At 41.1% G+C, this 24,845-nt stretch overlaps 1 protein-coding gene across 2 annotated transcripts in view; it reads left to right on the top strand.

The window, feature by feature from the left end:
• Positions 1 to 17,638: 17,638 nt before the first annotated feature.
• CPVL (carboxypeptidase vitellogenic like) overlaps positions 17,639 to 24,845 on the top strand; it is a 128,371-nt gene continuing 121,164 nt past the window's right edge. Inside the window, exon 1 of one of the 2 annotated variants that reach the window (XM_047694632.1) lies at positions 17,639 to 17,758. The gene's annotated coding sequence lies outside the window, so the exon portion shown is untranslated. Of the gene's footprint in view, positions 17,759 to 17,865; positions 17,890 to 24,845 lie in introns of those variants that run through there. The other variant, XM_047694633.1, reaches the window with a different exon arrangement.

Here is a 24,845-nt window from a genome sequence, read left to right as displayed (position 1 = left end):
CCAATGCATTATATTTAAGATTTAAGTTATAAATTCTATAAAAATTCAGAAAATACTTATGAGGTCATGATTCTACCCTGCTCTAAGTGAGACTTTTCAATTAAATAGGAAAGGACAACAGTCTATACATCCATGTTGGGCCATTGATTGATTTGCGTGACTTTGGTAAGCTCAGTAGGCCTAAGCTTTCTTTTCTCTAGAGGGCTGGATTGCCTGAGATTGGCTTTAGTGATTGAGAGAGTGACAGATTGACTCTAAGACCCTGTGTCTAAACAGTTTCATCAAGCCATGCAGATTCCACTTCCTGCTTCTTTGAAGGAAACATTAACCATGGCCCAAATTACATTTGCAAAAGAGTTGAATTAATAAGTTTGAAATCCTTTGTTCTCCAAACTGTTGGTCTTAAGACAGTGATCACTGGTAGTTTTTTTTTTTTTTTTAATAATGAACATCACATCCCAATGGAACCCAGGATTAACGACAGTACATTATATGTTACAAAGTAAAATGTATTTTAAATATTCTATTTTTTAAAGGTTTTTATTACATCCAAAGCAACCATCAACAGGTATGGTTTTCTTTCTTTCTTTTTTTTTTTTTTTTTGGTTTAGATTTTATTTATTTATTTGACAGACAGAGATCACAAGTAGGCAGAGAGGCAGGCAGAGAGAGAGGGAGGAAGCAGGTTCCCCGCTGAGCAGAGAGCCCGATGCTGGGGCTCGAACTCAGGACCCTGAGATCATGACCCGAGCCGAAGGCAGAGGCTTTAACCCACTAAGCCACCCAGGCGCCCCAACAGGTATGGTTTTCTAATTCCATCAATCAAAGCACATCTGTCTGGAATAATTCCTCCCCCCTTCAAGACCAGGTGGGCCCTGCAGTTTCAGAATGTTGTAGGGATTTGGGGGGGTAACTCTCTTTTTTTAACCAGCTGTGGATCTTAGAAAGATCATTAAAGCTCTGTACCAGTTTTCTCTCCTGTGGATTGAGGAAACCAAAGAGAACGATGCCCAAGGTCCTGTGCAGGTCTCAACTCTGTGATTCCTGGAGAAAGAGATCCACTTACAGGAGGCTGTGGGAGAACCTTCCCAACCAGCTCTGGGAGGGCTCTGTGTGCCCTGAAGCCCCGCAGGAGAATGAAGCTCACAACTACTGAAGAGCCACCAAATGACTTAGTGGGCTTTCATATAGATGGCTAGGTTTTAATTTTCACTTACAGCACACACCTGAGGGTAAAGCATACTTTCCAGCGAGATAATAAACACGCAGGATCTTTTGACTGCTGATTGCTGGAGGATATCTCATTTGGAAATCAGATTTAAGTCACATTCTTTGGAAGTTTTTTACTACCAGAGCAAAATAAAAGTCCCCAAAGGAATGTTTTATACTTGGAGTTTAAATCTGTTAGAATGTCAAAGTCTCTCACTAAGAGTTAAGCATCTATAAATATTTAAAATGGTGAGACCACAAGAATACTATTGATAATCTCTTTTAGGTTTGAGTAGAAACCAGAAGGAAGTAGCAAAATTCCAGAGAATACTTTGATGTTAAACTGTTAACTTTTTGGTCATATCTAATATCAAAGTATAGCACAGTTGAGAGAAATGCCAAATCATCCATCCAAGCACCCAGTCAATTCTACGAATGAGAAAATGGATGGATCACATAGGGGATATTGGGGAGTCCCTTTTTCCTCTCTGGCAATCTCGGATAGGAATGCTGTCACATAAAGACCAGGCTACACAATAAAAGAAAGTCAGCTTTTCTGCCTGAATTTTCAGGATGTAGCTACCCCTCCCACACACACATGCAGCGGAGCCTGACACATGACCATGGTTTTCTATGATTATGGACAAGACATCACTTTAGATGCTTTCTTCACATTATCTTATTTAGTCCTCTCAACAGCCCAGAAAAGTAGCAGTTGTCTGTTCTGTTTTATAATGGTAGACGTTGAGGTCCCAAGATGTTATGTGCGTGCTGTAAACTGCTTTCCCTTCAAATGCCAAAGAGCATTGAAGGAAGACAGTCCCTGATCACAGCCTTCCATTCATCCATTCATTTATACATCCGTTCATTTAGGAACTAATTCTGTTTTTGACACTTCCTTCTCAGGAAAGCTCCCTAGAAATCCAGCCCAAGTCCCCCCTTTTTTTTATTCAGTTCTCGTTGTGGATGGAAACTCTGGAAAAATAGCTCAAATGTGTCTTTGCCTCCGTGATCTGATTTCCCCTCCATCTTTTCTTTTCCAGCTTAAATTATAAAATTTTCTTTCTCGTTCTCTTTGCAACCATTTTCAAATGATATTTTCCCTTTTAGGAGCAGAATTACAAGCAAGAGAGGGTCCTTTCATAGGGAAGAGTGAAACAGAAAGATTATCACAGCGTTTTTGCATTAGCACCGTGACATTTCTAATAATCTACATAGAAGAGTATTTTTTTTTTTTTAGCATCCTCCTAAGTGCCTCTTGAAAACCTCTGTGACATACTCAATAGCTACTGACTAATTTGTTCTGGCAGAAAAATGACTTCAGTATCACTGAAAATATGTTTTCTATCACCAGATCTTATTCAGGTCATTGAGCAGCTTTTCACTGGAAGAAGGGGGTAGAATTTACCTTCAATGAAACATCATGGAGGAGAGAGGGAAATAACATTCTGACCTACACCAACATTAGCAAAATGCAAATCACAGTCAATTTTCTACGAGGTGATATTTCAATAGTTTGGGTTTCTGGAGCGGGGCATCAATCTGAATTGTTTCTTAGGCAAGGTGAACGAACAGTACATGAAGCAGACTGTGGATAAACAACCGTGCAAAACTAACTTTAAGTAGCTTTCAGCTTCGTGACTGAGATAATGCCATTTCTCTAGGGAAGTTCTAAATATAGAGGAATAATGGAGAGCAGTTTACCACAAGCTGTGCAGCTCCCTACACCAGCAGGGGCTGGGCACTGAACGGGGGAGGACCTTAGAGTCCCAAAGCAATTTGGGGGATTGATTAAGGAAGCGATAGAGATAGCAATAGACAGGTTCCAGTGGGTGTGGCAGGGTGGGGGAGGGGTCGCATCTCTTTTATTTTTTCTTCCCCTGCAGAAGCCTGGGTAGCTGCAGTGTAAACTGAAGATATGGGTAATTAGGATGTTAAGTGGGAGCAAAGAAAGCTCTTCATTATTCTTCTTTTGGAAACAAAAAGGGATAAAACTCAGCGATCTTTAAGCCTTTCACTTCCCTACAATTTGTCAGCACAGTTGGGGGCTGGCTTCCTTTCCACAGGTGAGATTATGAACTGCTGACACCAAGATGGGGGAGGTATGGTGGCCAGAGGTGTGAAAAAGAAAATTAAGCTTGAAGGGTAGCTTTTGTTTTGATGTTTGCTCTACATCCTTTCTTGTGTTCAAATTAAACATATGGGGCTAGTGGTAGCCACAGGATTTTAAAGTTGAAAACCTACAGCAGGGATCTCTGGACAGATCCCGAGATGCATACCACGATCGCCAGTCTTGATAAAGAATGATGACTTCTTGGATTTGGTCTTTAGCTACACCCAACAGAAAGATCTGAACATTTAGTGCAATGCTCTGTGTAAGCTATGTGGGAGAGTAAGAGTCACTTCCATACTAATGAAAAGCTCCCTGGTCAAAAATCACACCAACAAATGCATATTTAATTAGAGTTCATAGACATCTAAAGAGAAAAAATTCAAAGGTTTTCTCATAGATGAACTTTATAAGAGATATCTAAGCCTCACATGGCTCAGGGCAAAATTTCAACCCAAATGAAATGAGATGAAGCTGATTTTTAACAAGTTCATTGTCTTTAGATAGGATTTGACTTTGTGTGTGTGTGTGTGTGTGTGTTAGAACTTCATACAGATTTTGGAGGTGGCTTGGTGGTAAGCAGGCTTAGATTTATAATTTTGTAATTAAAATGTATCCTTCATATCAATTTTAGAGAAGTAACAAGCTTAATTCATGGCATTTAATCATTGAGATTTGTTTTGACATTTTGAGAACATGGAACCTAACACTGAGATGTGATTACTTTGCCACAGCTCTGCAAGGAAGGTGATGGGCTGCATGGGGATTTACAAACTGAGGAAAACAGAGACGAGTCCAGTGGGGGAAGGGAAGATAGAAAAGATCCTGAAGTCAGAAAAACTCAAGGTAAATACATGATTTTCCAGTTGGCCCCCTCTGAGGTCTAGGAATCATCTTATACACATTATCTAAACTTTTCTCCATCTCATCATCTCATTGCTGTTCTATCCCTTGAGCCTCCTTAGATTTAAGGGGAGAAAGACAAATTTGAGTGTAAAAATAACTCTTCTAACCAATAGCCATAGGGTAAGTGCTTGTAGTGTGTGCTATAGGAGCACATGGCTTCCTCTGGACCCCTTAGTTCAGGGCTCATCACCCAGCCTTGACGGGGTGCCCCAATACTGTCTGTACACAGAGGCAACTGAAGAGGACAATCCTCTTCAGTTGCCCTGCACCTTATAAGAAAGCCACCACAAAGATGAGATTTGTCAACTGGTCCTCTCTAGCCCATTGCTGACCTTGCCAAAGGGACAAGGTTTGGAAACAGAGAAGCAGAGTGGTGATGGCAATAATCCAATTTTTAATCTGAACCTTTTGAAAAGAATAAGGGTTTTTGATAACAGACAGGTGTGCTTGAATCTAGATTCTGAAACTTAGTAGCTCTCTGACTATGGACAAATTTGGAACATCTCTGTTTTTTCAGTTACTTCTACTCTAGAATGGAGAATGTAATGACAACTGTTTAGGATTATGGTGAGGTCTAAACCAGATCAGACATGTAATATACTCAGCATGGCTTTTGGCCCATAGTAAAGGCTCAATATCTTTCTTATTTCTTTCTCTTCTCTTGTCCTTATTTTTCCTTCTAGCTTTGGGAAGAGATTCACTTTTTTGATAATCCCTTTTTCTCTTAGGCTATTAGAATGTATTTGTTTTCTCTGAAATGGTGTAAACTGAGTTTAGGTAATAGCAATAGTACCTTATATATTGGTCAGGTGTGTGCTATTTTGTGATACTTGGAGTAGAACTTTTTATATTTCTGAAAAAGAATCCAATTTGAGCTCACATTTGCTGAGTTTGGCAAGAAGTCCAAAATCAATTAGTTAGAGGGTAGGGAGGAGGGATAGAAAATACCCCCTTTTTCATTTAGGCCTGACATCTATGCTAGAGGCTGATTCCTCCCATATAAATGGGAAAGGGCCTGATCCTTAAGATTCACGATTTCCCTTGCCCTTATTTTCCTTCATTTACTCAGTGCAGCTGCCTGATGCTCCTCATTTATCCGCTGACATCCTGCCCCCAGCAATCCCTCCCTCAGTGTGCATCACAGACCACAGGAAAGCTCTCAGCCTCCCCAGACTGCTCGTTGGATTGAGTCCCTCCTTGCATCCATCTGGTGTCCCTCCACCAGAACATATGGTTTGAGGGCTTCTGAAACTGAAAAACCCACTACCTCCACCCCAAAAGGCAGTATAAGCTAGGTTATGATGTGGCGACAAACAGGCCCTGAATATTAGCAGCTTAAATCAACAAAAGCGTATTTCTTTCCAAGCCTGCTTTTTTCTTAGGAGGCCTGGGATAAGAGTATAAAGAGAGGCCTACCTGCCATATGTCTAAATATTTAAAAGTTATAAACCAAGGTAACAAACTATTCAATGAAATACATTCTACTCTCTTACGTTGAAAAATATGTCACTATAGCAATCTGGGAAACCAGATGTGAATTTAGGATTTTGAGACTCCTTGAAGTTCTCTGCTGGGACACAGCTATATTCAGCTAGACAGCCTTTTAGCCTGTCCTGCCCCAGCACAGCTTAGCCGGCACATCCATGCTCCGTAAATATGCCTCTTGCCTCCCCTCCCCCCAACCTGGTGAAGAACGAATCTATGCAGGGTTAGAAGCGGGCTTGTAGACATGTGCATGAGGAATTCTGAGGGCCCAGTTATCCAAACCATGGAAGCAAATTTGCAAATACAGAATCTACAAACAATGAGGATGGAGTACATTTTGTTTTGTTTACTCATTTTTTATCAAAATTCCCCGAGAGAAATGAACAAAGGGGTGCACAGAAAGGGGAAAGGTGGGGTTATAATTCTTCCAAGCACCCCTGGTGCAAAGAAGCCCAGACTTGAAGAATCCAGTGTTGAGCTCTTCTAAGAAAGGGAAGGAATCATTCCTTTTCTACTCTTTTTACTGAGACATCTCTGGGTACGCTGGAGGGGAACAAATGAAGCAAGCACAGGCAATTTACATCACATTGGTGACCACTGTGCCACACAGGACATGCACTGCATCGTCGACCACGTGCACCGACACCCCTCAACTTGCCTAGGGGTCACCAGCGTCTGGGGTGAGAAGGGTGGTTGGCGTGGATGGAGTAGAGATGTCACAGCCACCATTTTCTGATAAGGAAGCTAAGGTTGAGAGAAAGGCTATAGCCAGGGACAGAGACTAGAAAAGGATGAGAGATGGGAACTGGTCCTCCATCTCAAAGTCAGGGATGAGCCCTTTAAATCCATACAAGTTAGCCAAGCAGGAAGAGTTAGCCTGAGCCACCACGAGTAAAAAACAACATATGGTTTTAGGTAATTGCTTAAGTGTTCCTACTAAGGACTATCCTTCACCTATGGTATCTGTATTCCTTTATTTGGTGAGATTACTTAGTTCTTGAAGTCCTTGACAGACTCCAGAACTATATAGATACAACCAGAAAAGTCACTTTTCTAGGTCAACTCTGCTTTGACTCATCAGCGCGATATTTTATTAGTGAGTAGAGCACCTGGACTAACCACTCTTTGCATTAGAGGAAAATAAAATAAAATATGAATAAAAGAAAAAAGAAGAGATGCCACATGCCATTTCCCCTTAGTTCATTTGATTTCTGTTTAACATTTGCAAATTTTTTGCCTTCAACCAATGAATGACCTGCTTGCTATGGGCCACGCATTGGGCTAAGAGCTCTACATGTAATTTCATTAAATCCTCAGATCAGCCCTGTAAGGCTGTCTTCTTTCCATATATGAAAAGGCTAAGGCTTTAGAGAGGTTAATTAACATGGTGAAGGTCACAGAGCTAATGAGTGGGGAAGCCGGAATACAAATCCCTACCAGGCTACTCCTAAAGCCTTGTTGTGCCCTTAATCAGATACTGTACTGAGCACAGGGGCAGGTTCATCATAATATCAATATATACTCTTCAGGACTGCTGTGCAAATTAAAGATGATATATCTTTATCATAAGAGCGGGGGGCTAGGCAAACCATGAAGTCCTGCGAAGTTTCGCTGTGATTATTTCTCATGGCTTTACACCAAGGCTAGCTGTACTGTCCTTAGCGGCCAAGTCTATATTAATCCCATAATTTATCCTTAATCCACCCAAGTCTCGTTTGCCTGGCTTTCAGCATAGCCAGAGGGAAATGGAAAATATGTCTTTTGTTAAAAAGGCTTAACACCTGCTGGATCATCAGAGAAGAGATTGATTCGCTTACAAAAGACTTGGATTAATTTGGACGTTGTTTCTCTACATAAACCAGACACAAGGAGGCAAGCAACCCCGGGAAGGATAATCATGCTGGGAGCAGAAGCACTTATTATAAATAATTACCATGTAATTAGCCACAACTTCCCTGAGTCTGTAGCCTGTAGCTAGTCTTAGGAGGTGGCCCTTCCTTACTAAGCGTAAGGAGACTGAAGCGCTTCCCTAAGTTTTCAGGGCGTGCATCTGGGTCTACAGCAGGATCCTCACCATCTGGGTCTACTTCTCAAGGCCATGGCCAAGGTGCAGAACAGCTGTGGGTCCCATCAGGTGCATCTCCTCTCCTCTCCCTTTTAAAAGCACAATGACTTCCTTTGTGAGTTTGTGAATGTGACATATCTAGCTTCTTTTCTTAAGCAGTGTGGTTTATGGTTTATGGAACAAGTTAACACACTGTGCAGGCTGTGATGTGCCTCTTTCTGGTGCACCTCTGAGCTGTGTTTTCAGACCCGTGAGGTGCCCGTGGAAGACAGGTAACAACACTTAAAAGGAACAATGGCAGAAGCCTTGACAAGTGCAGGGAGAGACACAGACACTTCCAAGAGAGGCGTGGTTGTCTACAAGATTAATCAATTCCCCTTGTTTTCGTTACAGGTCCACATTTATCTTGGTGGCAGCAGCTACAAATGTGAAATCAAAGCTCTGACGCTAGACAACTGGAATTGTATGTACCTGCTGGAGACGTAAACGGGCTCCTCTCTGTGTCTTCTTAATTGGAATGTAAGGCACACTGCGGAGCCCCGGCCATAAGTCAGGGAGGGGGATGCTTTTCCGTGGTGTCCAGATACACTGAAAAACAGCGGGGGAGAAAATACAATTCAGTATCTTGCGTGAGGCAGTTGAAAAGAATGACAGCCATAGCTTGCGTGATCATCATTATTACTGTTACAGCTACCTTTTACTGAGTCCATTCTGTTTGAAAGGCACTGTGTGTGCCCTATCTCATTTCACCCTCTTAATAATACTGTGAAGGAGCTAATACTATTTTTGCCATGTATGGACAAGAAGACTGAGGTGAAGTCACTTGCTTGAGGTCACAAGATGGCAGGTTCTAGATTTGACCCCAGGTCAGACTCATATTCTATACCCTTAGGGCTTAACAAACCAAGAGTCTCCCCCAGAATATGTGGGTACAGAGAACACAAGGGCTTGAGAGAACCCTGAAATCACCAGGACTGATCAACCTGGCAGTATTTTTTCTTTTTTAAAAAATTATTTTAAGTTCAGAGTGAACACATTTTATTTTATTTTATTTTTTAAAGATTGTGTTTTTAAGTAATCTTTACACCCAGCGTGGGGCTTGACTTCACAACCCCAAGATCAAGAGTGATAGGCTCGGGATGCCTGGGTGGCTCAGTTGGTTGGACGACTGCCTTCGGCTCAGGTCATGATCCCGGAATCCCGGGATCGAGTCCCACATCAGGCTCTCAGCTCCATGGGGAGTCTGCTTCTCCCTCTGACCTTCTCCTAGCTCATGCTCTCTCTCACTGTCTCTCTCTCAAATAAATAAATAAAATCTTTAAAAAAAAAAAAAAAGAGTGATAGGCTCTACCTGAACCAGCCAGGCACCCCAACTTGACAACTTTTTGTTTGTTTGTTTTTTAATATATACATATATATTTATTTAAATTCAATTAATTAACATATAGTATATTAGTTTCAAAGGTAGAGGTCAGTGATTCATTAGTCTTTTTTTTTTTTCAATTCATCAGTCATCTATAACACCCAGTGCTCATTACATCATGCTTGGGCAAAGTGGTCATAAGGCAACTAATATTTTTTTTAAATTTTTTTTAAGATTTTATTTATTTATTTGACAGAGAGAGAGATCACAAGTAGGCAGAGAGGCAGGCAGAGAGAGAGGAGGAAGCAGGCTCCCTGCTGAGCAGAGAGCCCAATGCGGGCTTCGATCCCAGGACCCTGGGACCATGACCTGAGCTGAAGGCAGAGGCTTTAACCCACTGAGCCACCCAGGCACCCTATTTTTTAAAAATTTTTATTTAAATTCAATTTAGTTAACATTGGGGCATCTGGGTGGCTCAGTGGGTTAAATTTAATTTAGTTAATATATAGTGTATTATTAGCTTCAGGAGTAGAATTCACTAATTCATCAGTTGCATACAGTTCTCATTACATCATGCGCCCTCCTTAATGTCCATCACCCAGTTACCCCATCCCCCCACCCGCTCCCCTCCAGCAACCCTCAGTTTGTTTCCTATGATTAAGAGTCTCTTATGGTTTGTCTCCCTCTTTGATTTCGTTTTGTTTTATTTTTTCCTTCCTTTCCCCTATGTTCCTCTGTTTTGTTTCTTAATTCCACTTCCAAGTGAAATTGTATAATTGTCTTTCTCTGGTTGACTTATTTCACTTAGCATAATACCTTCTAGTTCCATCTGCATCATTGCAAATGGCAAGATTTTATTTTCTGATAGCTGAGTGATATTCCATTGTATATATATACCACATCTTTATTCATTCACCTGCCCAATCTGACAATGTTAAAACTCTGTTTTCAGAAAAGTCAATCAGAGAAGAAGGTTTAACCCATTTCTTTGCAAGGCCATTCTTTTGTCCACTATTGAGTACTCAATACAAGAAAGAGGCTAAAAATATTATTTTCAGCAGTTTGATTCTCCTCTGCAAGTTCTATATGTTGACTCTTCTGTTAAGTTGATGACAATCACGGTCATTTGGGGAGAAATGTAAAATTATTCAAAGTATTAGAAACATTCAGCCAACTATGCCAAGATCAGCTAGTGAGCAGTAAAGAGAAGGGATACATTTGTCTCTCGGGAAAGACACGTATTAAAATCTTTGGCCCGCGCTGCTGACAATTGCACGTGCACAGTCTGGCTGGAAGCACGGGTGATCTCTCTTGCAGGGTGCCTTCCAAACAGAACTTGTACACACGTTCACCAGATGGGTCTCTTCAGACAGCAAAGTCCACTCAAGAATGGATGTTAAGAAAAACAGGGTAAGAATTATTTAATGAAATTATATAGACTCATCATTTTTGCCCATCCCATGTTTAGCTCTCCCCATAACCTCTCAGTGCATCTAAATATCTCTCATAGCTGTACCCACCTTTCCATGGGGATTCTAGTGGGTTGAATGATGTCCCCTTCAAAATTCATCCCCACTCAGGACCTCAGACTGTCACCGTATTGGGAAAGAGAGTCTTTGTAGATGTAACTAGTTACAATGCGGTCCTACTGATTAGGATGAGCCCTAAATCTAATGACTGCCTTAGAAGGGAAGGAAAGGACAGGGCACCTGGGGGCTCAGTCGGTCAAGCATTGGACTCTTGGTTTTGGCTCACGTCATGTCAATCTCAGGGTCATGAGATCAAACCCTAAGACTCTTTCTCCCTCTCCCTCTGCCCCTCTCCCCACCCCCTCTAAAATAAATAAATAAATCTTAAAATAAAAAAAGGAAAAGAAAAAGAGATGACATAGAAAACACAGAGAAAAAAGCCACATAAAGACGGAGACAGGCATTGGAGAGATGCAGCTACAAGGCAAGGAACATCGAGGATTCCCAGGAACTGGAAGAGGCAAAAAGTTCTCCTCCAGAGCCCATGGAAGGAGAACAGCCCTGCCAACAGCTTGATTTTAGACTTCTCCAGACCTGTGAGAGAATACGTGTGTGGTGTCTTAAGCCACCTAGTTTGTGACAATTTGTTATGGCAGGTCTAGGAAACTCATACAGGGACTACCACACAGAGTTGGGCCCAAGAGCTCATCATCTTTTTGTAGTGATTCTTTGTACTTTGTACTATACTCTCCTATTTGTACTATATGTCTCCACCCATGGCTGTCACCTCTATCTACACCCCTGCCCCCCTGTACTTTACTTTTCCAAAAGAGTTCTCTTCTTTGAACTTGGATAAGCTTTCAAAGACCCTCTGAATCAGTAATTCTGATTTCCAGATTTTTCTCCTAGGGAAATAGTTGGATATACATAATTATTCATAGGAGAATATTTCTTAGTGAATTAATAATATGGAAAAATTGGAAGCCACTCAAATGACCAAATGTTGGAAATGGTTGAATAAATTATGGTAGAGTCATATGATTGAACATTATGTAGCCACTAATATTATGTTCTTGAATTAACATGTGAAAATAATTGGGATATAATGCTCACTGCTAAAAGAAGGATAAATAACTCCATACAATATGATTCCATTTTTTGTGTATAACATATTTGTATAGATAAAAGATTAGATAAAATTACATTGTATGGTTATCTCTGAGGAGTCACATCAAAAATTTTATCTGATCTTTTTGTATATCCTCATATTTCTCTAATGATCGTGTATTCTGCTCATACTAAGAAAATAAGCTCATACTAAGAAAATATATACCTTGATCAAAAAAATTCAAACTTCCAGTACAGTGGCTTTCAAACTATTTTGACCATATCTCTTAGTAATAAATACGGCATACATTATGACTATTGTAGCTTGACTAATGCCCACCCCCCAAAGATGTTCACCTCCTCACCACCAGAACCTATGAATATGTTACTATGTTACTTCATGAGGCAAAAGGAACTTCACAGGTGTGACTAAATTAAGGACTTTAAGATGACAGGATTATCCTGGACTATCTGGTGGGACAAATGTGGTTACAACAATCCTTCTAAGAGAGCCAGGAAGATCAGGATGAGGAGGAGCAGATATGAAGATGGCAGCAAGAGGTTGGAGTGACATAAGGAAGCAGCCAGGAGACAAAGAATGTGGGCAGCTTCTAGAAGATGAAAAAGACGGGGAATCAGACTCTTCCCAAAAGCCTCAAGAAGGAATGCAGTCTGCTAACACCTTGATTTTTAGACTCCTGACTTCAGAACGATAAGAGAATAAATGTGTTCCTTTCAGGCATGAATTCCGTGGGAATTTGTTATGCTATCAATAGGAAACTGATACAATGACCTACCACACACACACACACACACACACACACACACACACAAACAGAAAGTGTCACAAAGCATGACTTTCTCTGACATTTTCTCTTCTATTTTCATGGAATGATTCGTGTCTTCCAAAAAAGATACATTGAAGTCCTCACTCCCCACTCTGGGTACCTCAGAATATGGCCTTATTTGGAAAGAGGGTCTTCACAGAGGTAATGAAGTTAAAATGAGGTCATTGGTTGGGGGAGGTCCTAATCCAATACTGGTGTTCTCATAAAAGGGGGAAATAGGGACACAGAGACAGACACATGCAGAAGGAAGATAATGTGAAGAAACATGGGGACATCCTTGAAGACAGAGGCACAGATGGGAATTATGTTGCCATAAACCATGGAGCCCCTGGGGCTATTAGAAGCTGGAGGAGGGAAGAAGAATCCTTCCCTTACAGGTTTCAGAGGGAACATGGCCCTGCAGACACCTTAATTCAGATTTCCAGCCTCCAGAACCATGAAACAATAAATTTCTACTGTTTATAACCACCCAGTTATTAGTACTTTGCTATAGTCCTAGGAAACTAAGATACCCGTTCTATTCTGTTCTATCTTATTTCATTAAAATAGCTGATTTCTCAATCTACTAATGGAAGGACATCAGTCTTTGTAGCTTGATATTCGAGCTTTCCCCACTCTGATTTCTATATCTCCATTTTAGCCAGCTGCTAACCCATCCTGAGTACATCCAGGAGTCCCGAACAATCATTCCCAGAACACAGAATCAATTCACATGTGGTTATGTTCTTTGCTTGTGTTACCCCCTTTCTCTGCAATATCTATTAATTTTTAATGCTCGGCTTCATGTCACCTCAGGTCACCTGGCTCCTTAGCCAGAGTCACTTGGTCCCTGTTCTCTTGTATGGACAGTAATTTGTATAGGCCCCAGTTAGCTCTTATCATACTGCATAATGGGATCAAGTTAAGTGGCTCCTCTCTCCAACTAACTTCAAGTTTCTAAAGAAGACCACTTCTTTCTTCTTTCTTCCTTTTTTTTTTTTAAATCTAAGCTTCAGTACCTAATGTCAAACCTGATATACCACAAACTCAAATATAGGGTGATTCAAATATGTTAGTGCAATTTTAGTTATAATAACCTCAGAAGTATAAATGCCACAAACTTACAAAATTGTCATTTGAAAGTTTACTTCTTTTGACTCTAAGTTTTAATTATTTTAATAGATGTAATTTTTTTTCTTTTAAGTAACATGTCCCATTTTTCACTCAGGGGAAATGAAACAAAAATTAAAACTGAAAAATGTGTTAATCAAAATTCACAAAACTGAGTAAGTGTGGTAGTTAAACTTTCAAGTGATAGTTTTGAAAGCTGTAGCATTTATACCTCTGAAGTTATTAAAACTGCAATAAAACTTTGGTGACACCCTGTTTTTGAAGACATATGCTCAAGTATGATTCATCTTCTATTTACTATAAAATTCAGTTTGGTTTTCACGTAAGTGGCTCCATGTTGGGCAAAGGTATTCCTTGGCCAGTAGCTGTCCTTGTCCTAAGGTCCAAAATTTAGAGGGCCCCCTTTGGCCCTCCCCTGGCTGTCCTCCACACAGAGGGAGGCATCCATGGGACTAAGTCCATTGCGTGCCCCCTGCAGCAAATCTATCCCTCCCCAAACCTTGTTCTGAGTGTCCAGGATTCCCCAGATTGCTTTCCCAGAAAACTGAGACTCAGTGACATTAAGTAATTTGTTCCAGCTTACAAAATTAGTGCTATAGTTAGCTTAAGTTGCATAACAAACCACCCAAAATGTAAATAGCTTAAAATAACAATAAATTGTTTTTTTCTCCTGCACAGTGGACTGGCCGGGCCATTCTGCTGCTGATTTCTGCCAGGGCTCACTCATCCACTAGGCTAGTGGAGAGGCTGAGCTGGAACCATCTGACTTCTCTTACTGGTCTCTCAGAGGGTGCTGCTGTCTCTGGAATGTTCTGCCTCCTGTGTGCGACCTCTCACTGTCCAAGAGCCATGCTGGCTTCTCCCATGGTGGTTACAAGGCAGCAGCCTCGAAACAGAAGCTGCAAGGAGTTTTGATTTCTGCAAGGCATTTTTTTTTTCTTCTTTGATCTTTTAAAATTGCATTTTTTTTAATTTAAATTTTATTTATTTTTTTAAACATATATTTTTATCCCCAGGGGTACAGGTCTGTGAATCGCCAGGTTTACACATTTCACAGCACTCACCATAGCACATACCCTCCCCAATGTCCATAACCCCACCCCCCCGCCCGCCCCCCCTCCCCCCATCAACCCTCAGTTTGTTTTGTGAGATTAAGAGTCACTTATGGTTTGTCTCCCTCCCAATCCCATCTTGTTTCATTTATTCTTCTCCTACCCCCTTAACCCCCCATGTTGCATCTTCTCTCCCTCATATCAGGGAGATCATATGATAGTTGTCTTTCTCCGATTGACTTATTTCGCTAAGCATGATACCCTCTAGTTCCATCCACGTCGTCGCAAATGGCAAGATTTCATTTCTTTTGATGGCTCCATAATATTCCATTGTGTATATATACCACATCTTCTTTATCCATTCATCTGTTGATGGACATCTAGGTTCTTTCCATAGTTTGGCTATTGTAGACATTGCTGCTATAAACATTCGGGTGCACGTGCCCCTTCGGATCACTACGTTTGTATCTTTAGGATAAATACCCAGTAGTACAATTGCTGGGTCATAGGGTAGTTCTATTCTCAACATTTTGAGGAACCTCCATGCTGTTTTCCAGAGTGGTTGCACCAGCTTGCATTCCCACCAACAGTGTAGGAGGGTTCCCCTTTCTCCGCATCCTTGCCAGCATCTGTCATTTCCTGACTTGTTAATTTTAGCCATTCTGACTGGTGTGAGGTGATATCTCATTGTGGTTTTAATTTGTATTTCCCTGATGCTGAGTGATATGGAGCACTTTTTCATGTGTCTGTTGGCCATCTGGATGTCTTCTTTGCAGAAATGTCTGTTCATGTCCTCTGCCCATTTCTTGATTGGATTATTTGTTCTTTGGGTGTTGAGTTTGCTAAGTTCTTTATAGATTTTGGACACTAGCCCTTTATCTGATATGTTGTTTGCAAATATCTTCTCCCATTCTGTCATTTGTCTTTTGGTTTTGTTAACTGTTTCCTTTGCTGTGCAAAAGCTTTTGATCTTGATAAAATCCCAATAGTTCATTTTTGCCCTTGCTTCCCTTGCCTTTGGCGATGTTCCTAGGAAGATGTTGCTGCGGCTGAGGTCGAAGAGGTTGCTGCCTGTGTTCTCCTCAAGGATTTTGATGGATTCCTTTCTCACATTGAGGTCCTTCATCCATTTTGAGTCTATTTTCGTGTGTGGTGTAAGGAAATGATCCAATTTCATTTTTCTGCATGTGGCTGTCCAATTTTCCCAACACCATTTATTGAAGAGGCTGTCTGTTTTCCATTGGACATTCTTTCCTGCTTTGTCGAAGATTAGTTGACCATAGAGTTGAGGGTCTATTTCTGGGCTCTCTAATCTGTTCCATTGATCTATGTGTCTGTTTTTGTGCCAGTACCATGCTGTCTTGATGATGACAGCTTTGTAATAGAGCTTGAAGTCCGGAATTGTGATGCCACCAACTTTGGCTTTCTTTTTCAATATTCCTTTGGCTATTCGAGGTCTTTTCTGGTTCCATATAAATTTTAGGATTATTTGTTCCATTTCTTTGAAAAAAATGGATGGTACTTTGATAGGAATTGCATTGAATGTGTAGATTGCTTTAGGTAGCATAGACATTTTCACAATATTTATTCTTCCAATCCAGGAGCATGGAACATTTTTCCATTTCTTTGTGTCTTATTCAATTTCTTTCATGAGTACTTTATAGTTTTCTGAGTATAGATTCTTAGTCTCTTTGGTTAGGTTTATTCCTAGGTATCTTATAGTTTTGGGTGCAATTGTAAATGGGATGGACTCCTTAATTTCTCTTTCTTCTGTCTTGTTGTTGGTGTAGAGAAATGCAACTGATTTCTGTGCATTGATTTTATATCCTGACACTTTACCGAATTCCTGTACAAGTTCCAGCAGTTTTGGAGTGGAGTCTTTTGGGTTTTCCACATATAGTATCATATCATCTGCAAAGAGTGATAGTTTGACTTCTTTGCCATCTGCAAGGCATTTTGATGCTGGATGCAACCAGCATTTGCCCACATTCTAACGGCCAAAACCAGTCACAAAGCCAGCTCTGAGTTAATGGGACCATGGAAAACAGACTCTACCTCTTGATGGGAAGAGCAGCCAAGTCACCCGACAAAGGAGCAAGGTGGTCTTGTTTGATCATCTTTAAAAATAATGGATCAGAACTAGTAGCCAAGTAGCACAGCCAGAATTCTAAGCCAGGTGGCCTGCGGAGGGTGCTCTAAGTAACCATCTCCGAATCACAGGACATTTGGGGACATTCTGACGTGGGAACGACTACATTCCTGTATTTTGTCTTACTTTGCGTTTGTAATCTCCTTACCTTTTTAGCCCCTGTGCCCTCCCCCTATCCCCGGTGTCTGGCTCAGTGCCCAGTACCTGAGGGAAGTTCAAAATACCTATCACTTACAAGAGATGTGACACTTAACCTAAGTCTCAGTTGCCCGCCTGCAGAAGGGGATAATCTTAGCACAGAACCTATCAGGTTGCGGTAAGATTCCCAGGCCCTCCTGCAGAGAAAGCACCTGGCTCAGGGCTGGCCCCTGGTGAGCTCTCAGGATCAGTAGACTGGAATGGGCACCTGGGATGAATACAAGTGGGCTTTCTAAACAGTGGCAGGAAAAACACCACTGGGTTTCCAGATGCAAACACCCGGGTTGCAGGTTTCGAGCACCAGGATTGCAAGCACCCGCGGGGGGAGGGGGAGATATTTTTAAATACGATGTTTAAATTCTGAGAGCAGCTTTTAAAAAGAGGGAGGGAAAATCAAAACACGCAAAGGAACAAACCCACCAGAGCAGCGCCCGCAGCCGACCTTTCTCCCTTTACTTTTCAGTATTCCCCTCTGGGGTGCCTGCTTCTTCCAGGTTGGAGGCTGCCTGCGCGCGGCCGGGTCGCGGGGACGGGAGGTGGGGACCTACCTCTGGCGCCAAAGGTCTAGGTCACGTGGGCCGCGGAGAGGCACGCTCAGAAACCGGCGTCGGGCAGAGTAGTCCCGAGGGGCCGGGTTGCCGCACTTCTCGCCGCCTGCGCCACCGCTGCGCGGACCTGCGGGCTCGGGTGAGTGCGACGCGGCGCGCAGGGTCCTGCCTCGAGGTTGTCCCGGGACGCCGGGAGCGCCGGGTGGGTGTCTGCGGAGCCGCAGTGTGCGCAAGGCGGGAGCTAGAGCTCGGCGTGCTCGGAGTTTCCAGGTTGGGAACCGGGGAGGCTTGGCGCTAGGCTCTAGGTGCGCCCGGCCCGGGGAACGTTCCCGAAGGCTCCTGGCACAATCCGAGGCAGTCGCACCGGGGCTTATTGCACGCCGGGAAACCTCTGGGTTCAGGGTTTTCCCCGGGGTGCGTGAAGCCTTGGGGTACCCCGTTACTCTTGATGCAAGGTGGGGACACATCCCCTGCCTCCCTCAACACGTCTTTGGGATGTTTTGATTTTGTGGGTGCTGTGGAAGAGGGGAAGCGGGAAATGCCTTCGAGTTGAGCACCCCACAGAAGAAGAATTGTCCTGATAGAGAGAAAGCAAGCACAAAAGAGAGACCTGGAATACAGGACTAGGGGGAAACGGGGGCACAGGATAGCTGGAAGCAGCTCCCTGCCAAGCAGATTCAGCCCTTACAGGCAAGTTCCTAGGAGCCAGTGGGACCCTTAGAGACAAATGGAAGCACCCGGTACCTTTTAGGACAGCTTGGTCTCACGGGAAAAAAATAGGCTTTAGTGTATTTATGGATTCAAATCCCAGCAATGCATTTTGCTAGTTGGTGACTTTGAGCAAATTTTTTTTAGGTTTGCTAAGCCCCAGTCCCCCTATTTTAAAGACAGTTATTTTTTCTCCTCCTCTTAAATGGACAACTAACTTTTTACTATTTTTGGTGTGAGATGAGTAAAAACAGAGATGGAAGGAAGAAAAAAATCAACTAGGAGGAATTTTGCTAACTTGAACTGTAGCTTTTAAGAAAGTTGTTCAAAATAGGAATTTTTACATTTTTGGAAAAAGTAGATCACACTGGCTTTGTTGGTGTATGAGAGTCTGTACAGTTGTCAAGATCCTTAGGACGATTGGGATTTCTAGATTTGTGCTCCAGGCCACTCTAAGTTCAATGGTAACTCTTTATAATGTAATGCAAGTGTTCTTAGCAAGAAGCTGTTTCATTCTTTTTTTTTTTTTTTTTTTTTTTTTTTGGTGGGGGGAGGGAGTTGGGTTTTTTGGAAGAGCATAAGTGGTCTCACAAAATATATGACTCTAGCTTATAAACCAATTTATAATGGGGTTCTTCTAGACTGATTTTAGAGCCTGAGAAATTAGTGGGTTTTGACTGACAGGTGATTTAAGTAACTTAGAAGAGTGTTAAGCAAGTCCACAGGACTTGCCAGTTCACACCCCTTGAGAAAATAAAAACAAGAAGCAAATGGCATGACCGTATTTTGTTGATGACTTTGTTTTTGTTTTAGAAAGCATATGATGTGTCAGAGGAAAGACTGAGTGTTGACTACAATATGGTTTGCATGAAGTAAGATGAGAAGAGCTTAATTACAGCCTCAGATAACATCAGATACCCGTTTATTAGCACTGAAATTCCCGAGATAAATAGGTAATGACCCATGAATAAGGAGTATAGTTCATTTTAAAAGGAAATGTGATTATTTCAGGTTAGCATTCCCAGGGGTTTAATACTGTGGGGTTTTCGTGGGCTGAACTAAGAACATTTAAAATAATGGAAATAGGTAAGTTTCTCATAATTTGAAAGGTACCTTTTGAAGAATGACTCATGAATATCTACATAGATTTGGGAGAGGGTAAGCTGGACAGAATGCTAAGAACTGTACCTTGGCCAAAAATAGGAATGGAGTTTAAACTTTTTCTGATATTTGCAAGTTCAAAGATTTAAGCAGCAATGGACTCAGTTCACAGCACAGTGATCAGGTACTTTCATCATAAAACCCAACTACTAAGCATAAATGAACTGAAACTACAGTACTGACATTTCTCTCCCTCGGAGATATTACAGGAATAGCCTTGTACATGAAACCGTATGTTTTGCTTTTATTGCTTTAAACCAGAACCTGGGAAGTTAGATGGGGAGCGGAGGGGATAACTTTAGGTCCTTTGATCAGTTGGCCTGATAGAGCAAATTCTTAGCATCTTATCTTTCCAAATCCTTGGGACTTACTTAACCTTTTCTACATATTCTGATTCTAATTAGTGGTTCATTTTAAACTGTTAGAGTTATTTACGGGTCGAAATATTTATGTAGGCATCCAGGGCTAGCCCTTCCTCCTTTCTCGTTTGGGACTCCATATCCCATTACTTATCTTTCAGAAAGACCGCTAGACATATCTTGGTGTAACTATATGGTTCTTTGGGGGAGTAGGTAACCCAGCTCCCAAGAGATCGATTCTCCTTTTTCTTTCTCTGCAATCTGTTCTGTTCACAGTTCAACCTTTACTTTGTCCCAGATCATTCGCAAAGTCTCCCAACTTAGCTCTCAGATGTCAGATCCTCTCCACTCTAGCCTAACACTGATGCTGGAATGAGCTTTCTAAAGCACAAGACACTCCCCTCCTTAAATGCCTTCAGTGCCTCCTGACTGAAACCAGGATGAAGTATAAACTTCCTTTTTTTGGCCTGGATTCTGTTTCTTTTTCTTTTTTCTTTTTTTTTTTTTTATTGTCTTATGTTAGTCACCGTACAGTACAGCATTAGTTTTTGATGTAGTGTTCCATGATTCATTGTTACCGTATAAAACCCAGTGTTTCATCTAATATGTGCCCTCCTTAATATCCATTACTGATGGCTCACTGATCCCTCCACCCCTCTCCCTTCTAAAACACTCAGTTTGTTTCATGGAGTCCATAGTCTCTCATGGTTCGTCTCGCACTCCAGTTTCCCCCGCTTCATTTTTCCCTTCCTTCTCCTAATGTCCTTTGTGCTATTACTTATGTTCCACAAATAAGTGAAACCATATGATAATTGACTTTCTCTGTTTGACTTACTTCACTCAGCATAATCTCCTCCAGTCCCATCCATGTTGATGCAGAAGTTGGGTATTCATCCTTTCTGATGGCTGAGTAATATTCTATCGTGTATGTGGACCATATCTTCTTTATCCATTTGTCTGTTAAAGTGCATCTCAGCTCTTACTACAGTTTGGCTATTGCGGACATTGCTGCTGTGAACATTGGAATGCATATGGCCCTTCTTTTCTTTACATCTGTGTCTTTGGGGTAAATATCCAGGAGTGAAATTGCTGGGTCACAGGGTAGCTCTATTTTTAATTTTTTGAGGAACCTCCACAGTTTTCCAAAGTGGTTGCACCAATTTGCATTCCCACCAATAGAGTAAGAGTGTTCCCCTTTCTCCACAATTTCTCCAACACGTGTTGTTTCTTGCCTTGTCAATTTTTGTCATTCTAACTGGTGTAAGGTAGTATCTCAATGTGGTTTTGATTTGAATCTCCCTGATGGCTCTTGATGATGAATGCTTTTTCATGTATCTGTTAGTCATTTGTATGTCTTTTTTGGAGAAGTGTCTGCTCATGTCTTCTGTCCAATTTTTGACTTGTTTATCTGTTTTTTGGGTGGTGTGTTTGAGAAGTTCTTTAGAGATCTTAGATATCAACCCTTTGTCTGTTGTGTCATTTGTGAATCTCTTCTCCCATTCCGTGGGTTGCCTCTTTGTTTTGTTGACTGTTTCCTTTGCTGAGCAGAAGCTTTTTATGTTGATAAAGTCCCAAAAGTTCATTTTCACTTTTGTTTCCCTTGCCTTTGGAGACATGTCTTGAAAGAAGTTGCTGTGGCCGATGTCGAAGAGGTTACTGCCTATGTTCTCCTCTAGGATTTTGATGGATTCCTATCTTACATTGTGTTCTTTCATCCATTTAGAGTTTATCTTTGTGTATGGTGTAAGAGAATGGTCCAGTTTCATTCTTCTGCACATAGCTGTCCAATTTTCCCAGCACCATTCATTGCAGAGACTGTCTTTTTTCCATTGGATATTTTTTCCTGCTTTGTCGAAGATTAGTTGACCATAGAGTTGAGGGTCCATATCTGGGCTCTCTATTCTGTCTCATTGGTCTATGTGTCCGTTTTTGTGCCAGTACCATACTGTCTCAGTGATCATAGTTTTGTAATATACCTTGAAATCAAGCAAGGTAATGCCCTCAGATTTGTTTTTCTTTTTCAACATATCTTTGGTGATTCAGGGTCTTTTCTGGTTCATACAAATTTTAAGATTATTTGTTCCAGCATTTTGAAAAATGCCATCAGTAATTTGACTGGGATGGCATTGAAAGTATAGATTGCTCTGGGCAGTATACACATTTTCACAATGTTTATTCTTCCAAACCATGGGCATGGAATGTTTTTCCTTTTTTTGTGTGTCTTCTTCAATTTCTTTCATGAATATTTTGTAGTTCCTGACATACAGATCCTTTACCTCTTTGGTTGGGTTTATTCCCAGGTATCTTATGGTTTTTGGTGCTATTGTAAATGGAATCAATTCTTTAATTTCTCTTTCCACAGTTTCATTGTTAATGTATAAGAAAGCAACTGATTCTGTGCATTGATTTTTTATCCTGCCACATTACTGAATTGCTGTATGAGTTCTAGTAATTTGGGGATGGAGACTTGGGTGAGCATGTCACCTGCAAACAGAGTGAGTTTGACTTCTTCTTTGCCAATTTGAATACATTTTATTTCTTTTTGCTGTCTGATTGCTGTTGCTAGGACTTCTAGTACTATGTTGAACAGTAGTGGTGAGAGTGGAAATCCTTGTCGTGTTCCTGATCTCATTGGGAAGGCTCTCAGCTTTTCTCCATTGAGAATGATATCTGCTGTGGGTTTTTCCTAGATGGATTTTATGAAGTTGAGAAATGTTCCTTCTATCCCTGTACTCTGAAGAGGTTTAATCAGAAAAGGATGCTGTATTTTGTAAATGCTTTTTCTGCATCAGTTGAGAGGACCATGTGGTTCTTGTCTCTTCTCTTATTTATGTGTTCTATCACATTGATTGATTTGCAAATGTTGAACCACCCTTGCATCCCAGGGATAAATCCCACCTGGTCCTGATGTATAATCCTTTTAATGTACTGTTGGATCCTGTTAGCCAGAATCTTGTTGAGAATTTTGACATCTGTATTCATCAGGAATATTGGTCTGAAATTCTCCTTTTTGATGGGTTCTTTGCCTGGTTTTGGGATCAAGGTAATGCTGGCCTCATAGAAAGAGTCTGGAAGTTTTTCTTTTGTTTCTATTTTTTGAAACAGCTTCAGGAGAATGGGTATTATTTCTCTCTGAATGTTTGGTAGAATTCCCCAGGCAATCCATCAGGCCCTGGACTCTTGTTTTTTGGGAGGTTCTTGATCATTGCTTCAATCTTGTTATACAGGTTGTCAATTTCTTCCTGTTTCAGTCTTGGAAGTTTATAGGTTTCCAAGAATGCATCTATTTCTTCCAGGTTGCTTAATTTATTGTCATATAGCTGTTGATAATAATTTCTGATAATTGTATTTATTTCCTTGGTGGTAGTCATCATCTCTCCCCTTGCACTCATAATTTGATTAATTTGGGTCCTTTCTCTTTTCTTTTGGATAAGTCTGGCCGTGGTTTATTGATCTTATTCTTACAAAGCACCAGTTTCTAGTTTTGTTAATGTGTTCTGCTGTATTTCTGGTTTCTAATTAATTGATCTCTGCTCTAATATTAATTATTTCCCTTCTCATGCATGGGTTAGGCTTAATTCGTTGTTGATTCTCCAGATTTTTAAGGCATAAAGACAGTTTGTGTATTTGGGATTTTTTTTTTTTTTTTTTTTGAGTGAGGCTTAGATGGCTATGTATTTTCCCCTTAGGACTACCTTTGCCATATCCCTTAGGTTTTGGATCGATACGTCTTCATTCTCATTGGTTTCCATGAATTAACTAAGTTCTCCTTTGATTTCCTGATTGACCCAAACATTCTTGAGTGGGATAGTCTTTAGCTTCCAAATGTTTGCATTTCTTCCAAACTTTTTCTTGTGATTGAGTTCCAATTTCAAACCATTGTGGTCAGAGAATATGCAGGGAATAATCTGTCTTTTGGTATCAGTTGAGACCTGATTTGTGACCCAGTTATGTGGTCTATTCTGGAGAAAGTTTCCATGCACACTGAGAAGAATGTGTATTCTGTTGTTTTAGGGTGGAATGTTCTGTATATATCTATGAGGTCCATCTAGTCCAGTGTGTTATTCAAAGCTCTTGTTTCTTTGTTGATTTTCTGCTTAGTTGATCTGTTTATTGCTGAGAGTGGAGTGTTAAGGTCTCCTACAATTAATGTATTATCAATATGTCTCTTTATTTTGATCAACGGTTGGTTTTTGTAGTTGGCTACTCCCATGTTGGGAGCATAGATATTTACAACTGTTAGATCTTCTTGTTGGATAGACCCTTTAAGAATGATATAGTGTCCTTCTGTACCTGACTATAGTCTTTAGCTTAATATCTAATTTATCTGATATGAGAATTCCTGCCCCAGCTTTCTTTTGAGGTCCGTTGGCAGGAAAGATTGTTCTCCATCCCTTCATTTCCAGTCTGGATGTATCTTTAGGTTCAAAATGAGTCTCTTGTAGACAGCATTTGATGGGTCCTGTCTTTTTATCCAGTCTGCAACCCTGTGCCATTTTATGGGAGCATTTAGGCTGTTCATGTTGAGAGTGATTATTGATAGATAAGATTTTATTGTCATCATGATGCCTGTGAAGTCTTTGTTTCTATGGATTATCTCTGTACATCTCTGTTCTGTATCACTCTTGGGGTCTTTCTTCTTTTATAGAACCCCCCCCCACCTTAATATTTCTTGCAGCACCGGCCTACTGGTCACATATTCTAAAAGAATATGTCTCTGCCGGTCCTGGAAGCTTCTCACCTCTCCATCTATTCTGAATGACAGCCTTGCTTGATAAAGAATTCTTGACTGCATATTCTTCTTATTTAGTGCCCTGAATATGTCTTGCCAGCCCTTTCTGTCTTGTCACATATCTGTGGACAAGTCTGACATTATTCTGATGGTCCTTTCTCTGTACGTAAGGAATCTCTTCCCCCAAACTGCCCTTAAAATGGTTTCCTTGGTTCTAAGATTTGCGAGTTTTACTATTACATGTCTGGGCATTGATCTGCCCTCAT

This window comes from Lutra lutra, chromosome 11 (genome assembly GCF_902655055.1).
Source record: "Lutra lutra chromosome 11, mLutLut1.2, whole genome shotgun sequence".
NCBI classification, from domain to species: domain Eukaryota; kingdom Metazoa; phylum Chordata; class Mammalia; order Carnivora; family Mustelidae; genus Lutra; species Lutra lutra.
The sequence above is the reverse complement of the archived record's forward strand: the minus strand, read 5'-3'. Positions and strand labels throughout refer to the sequence as shown.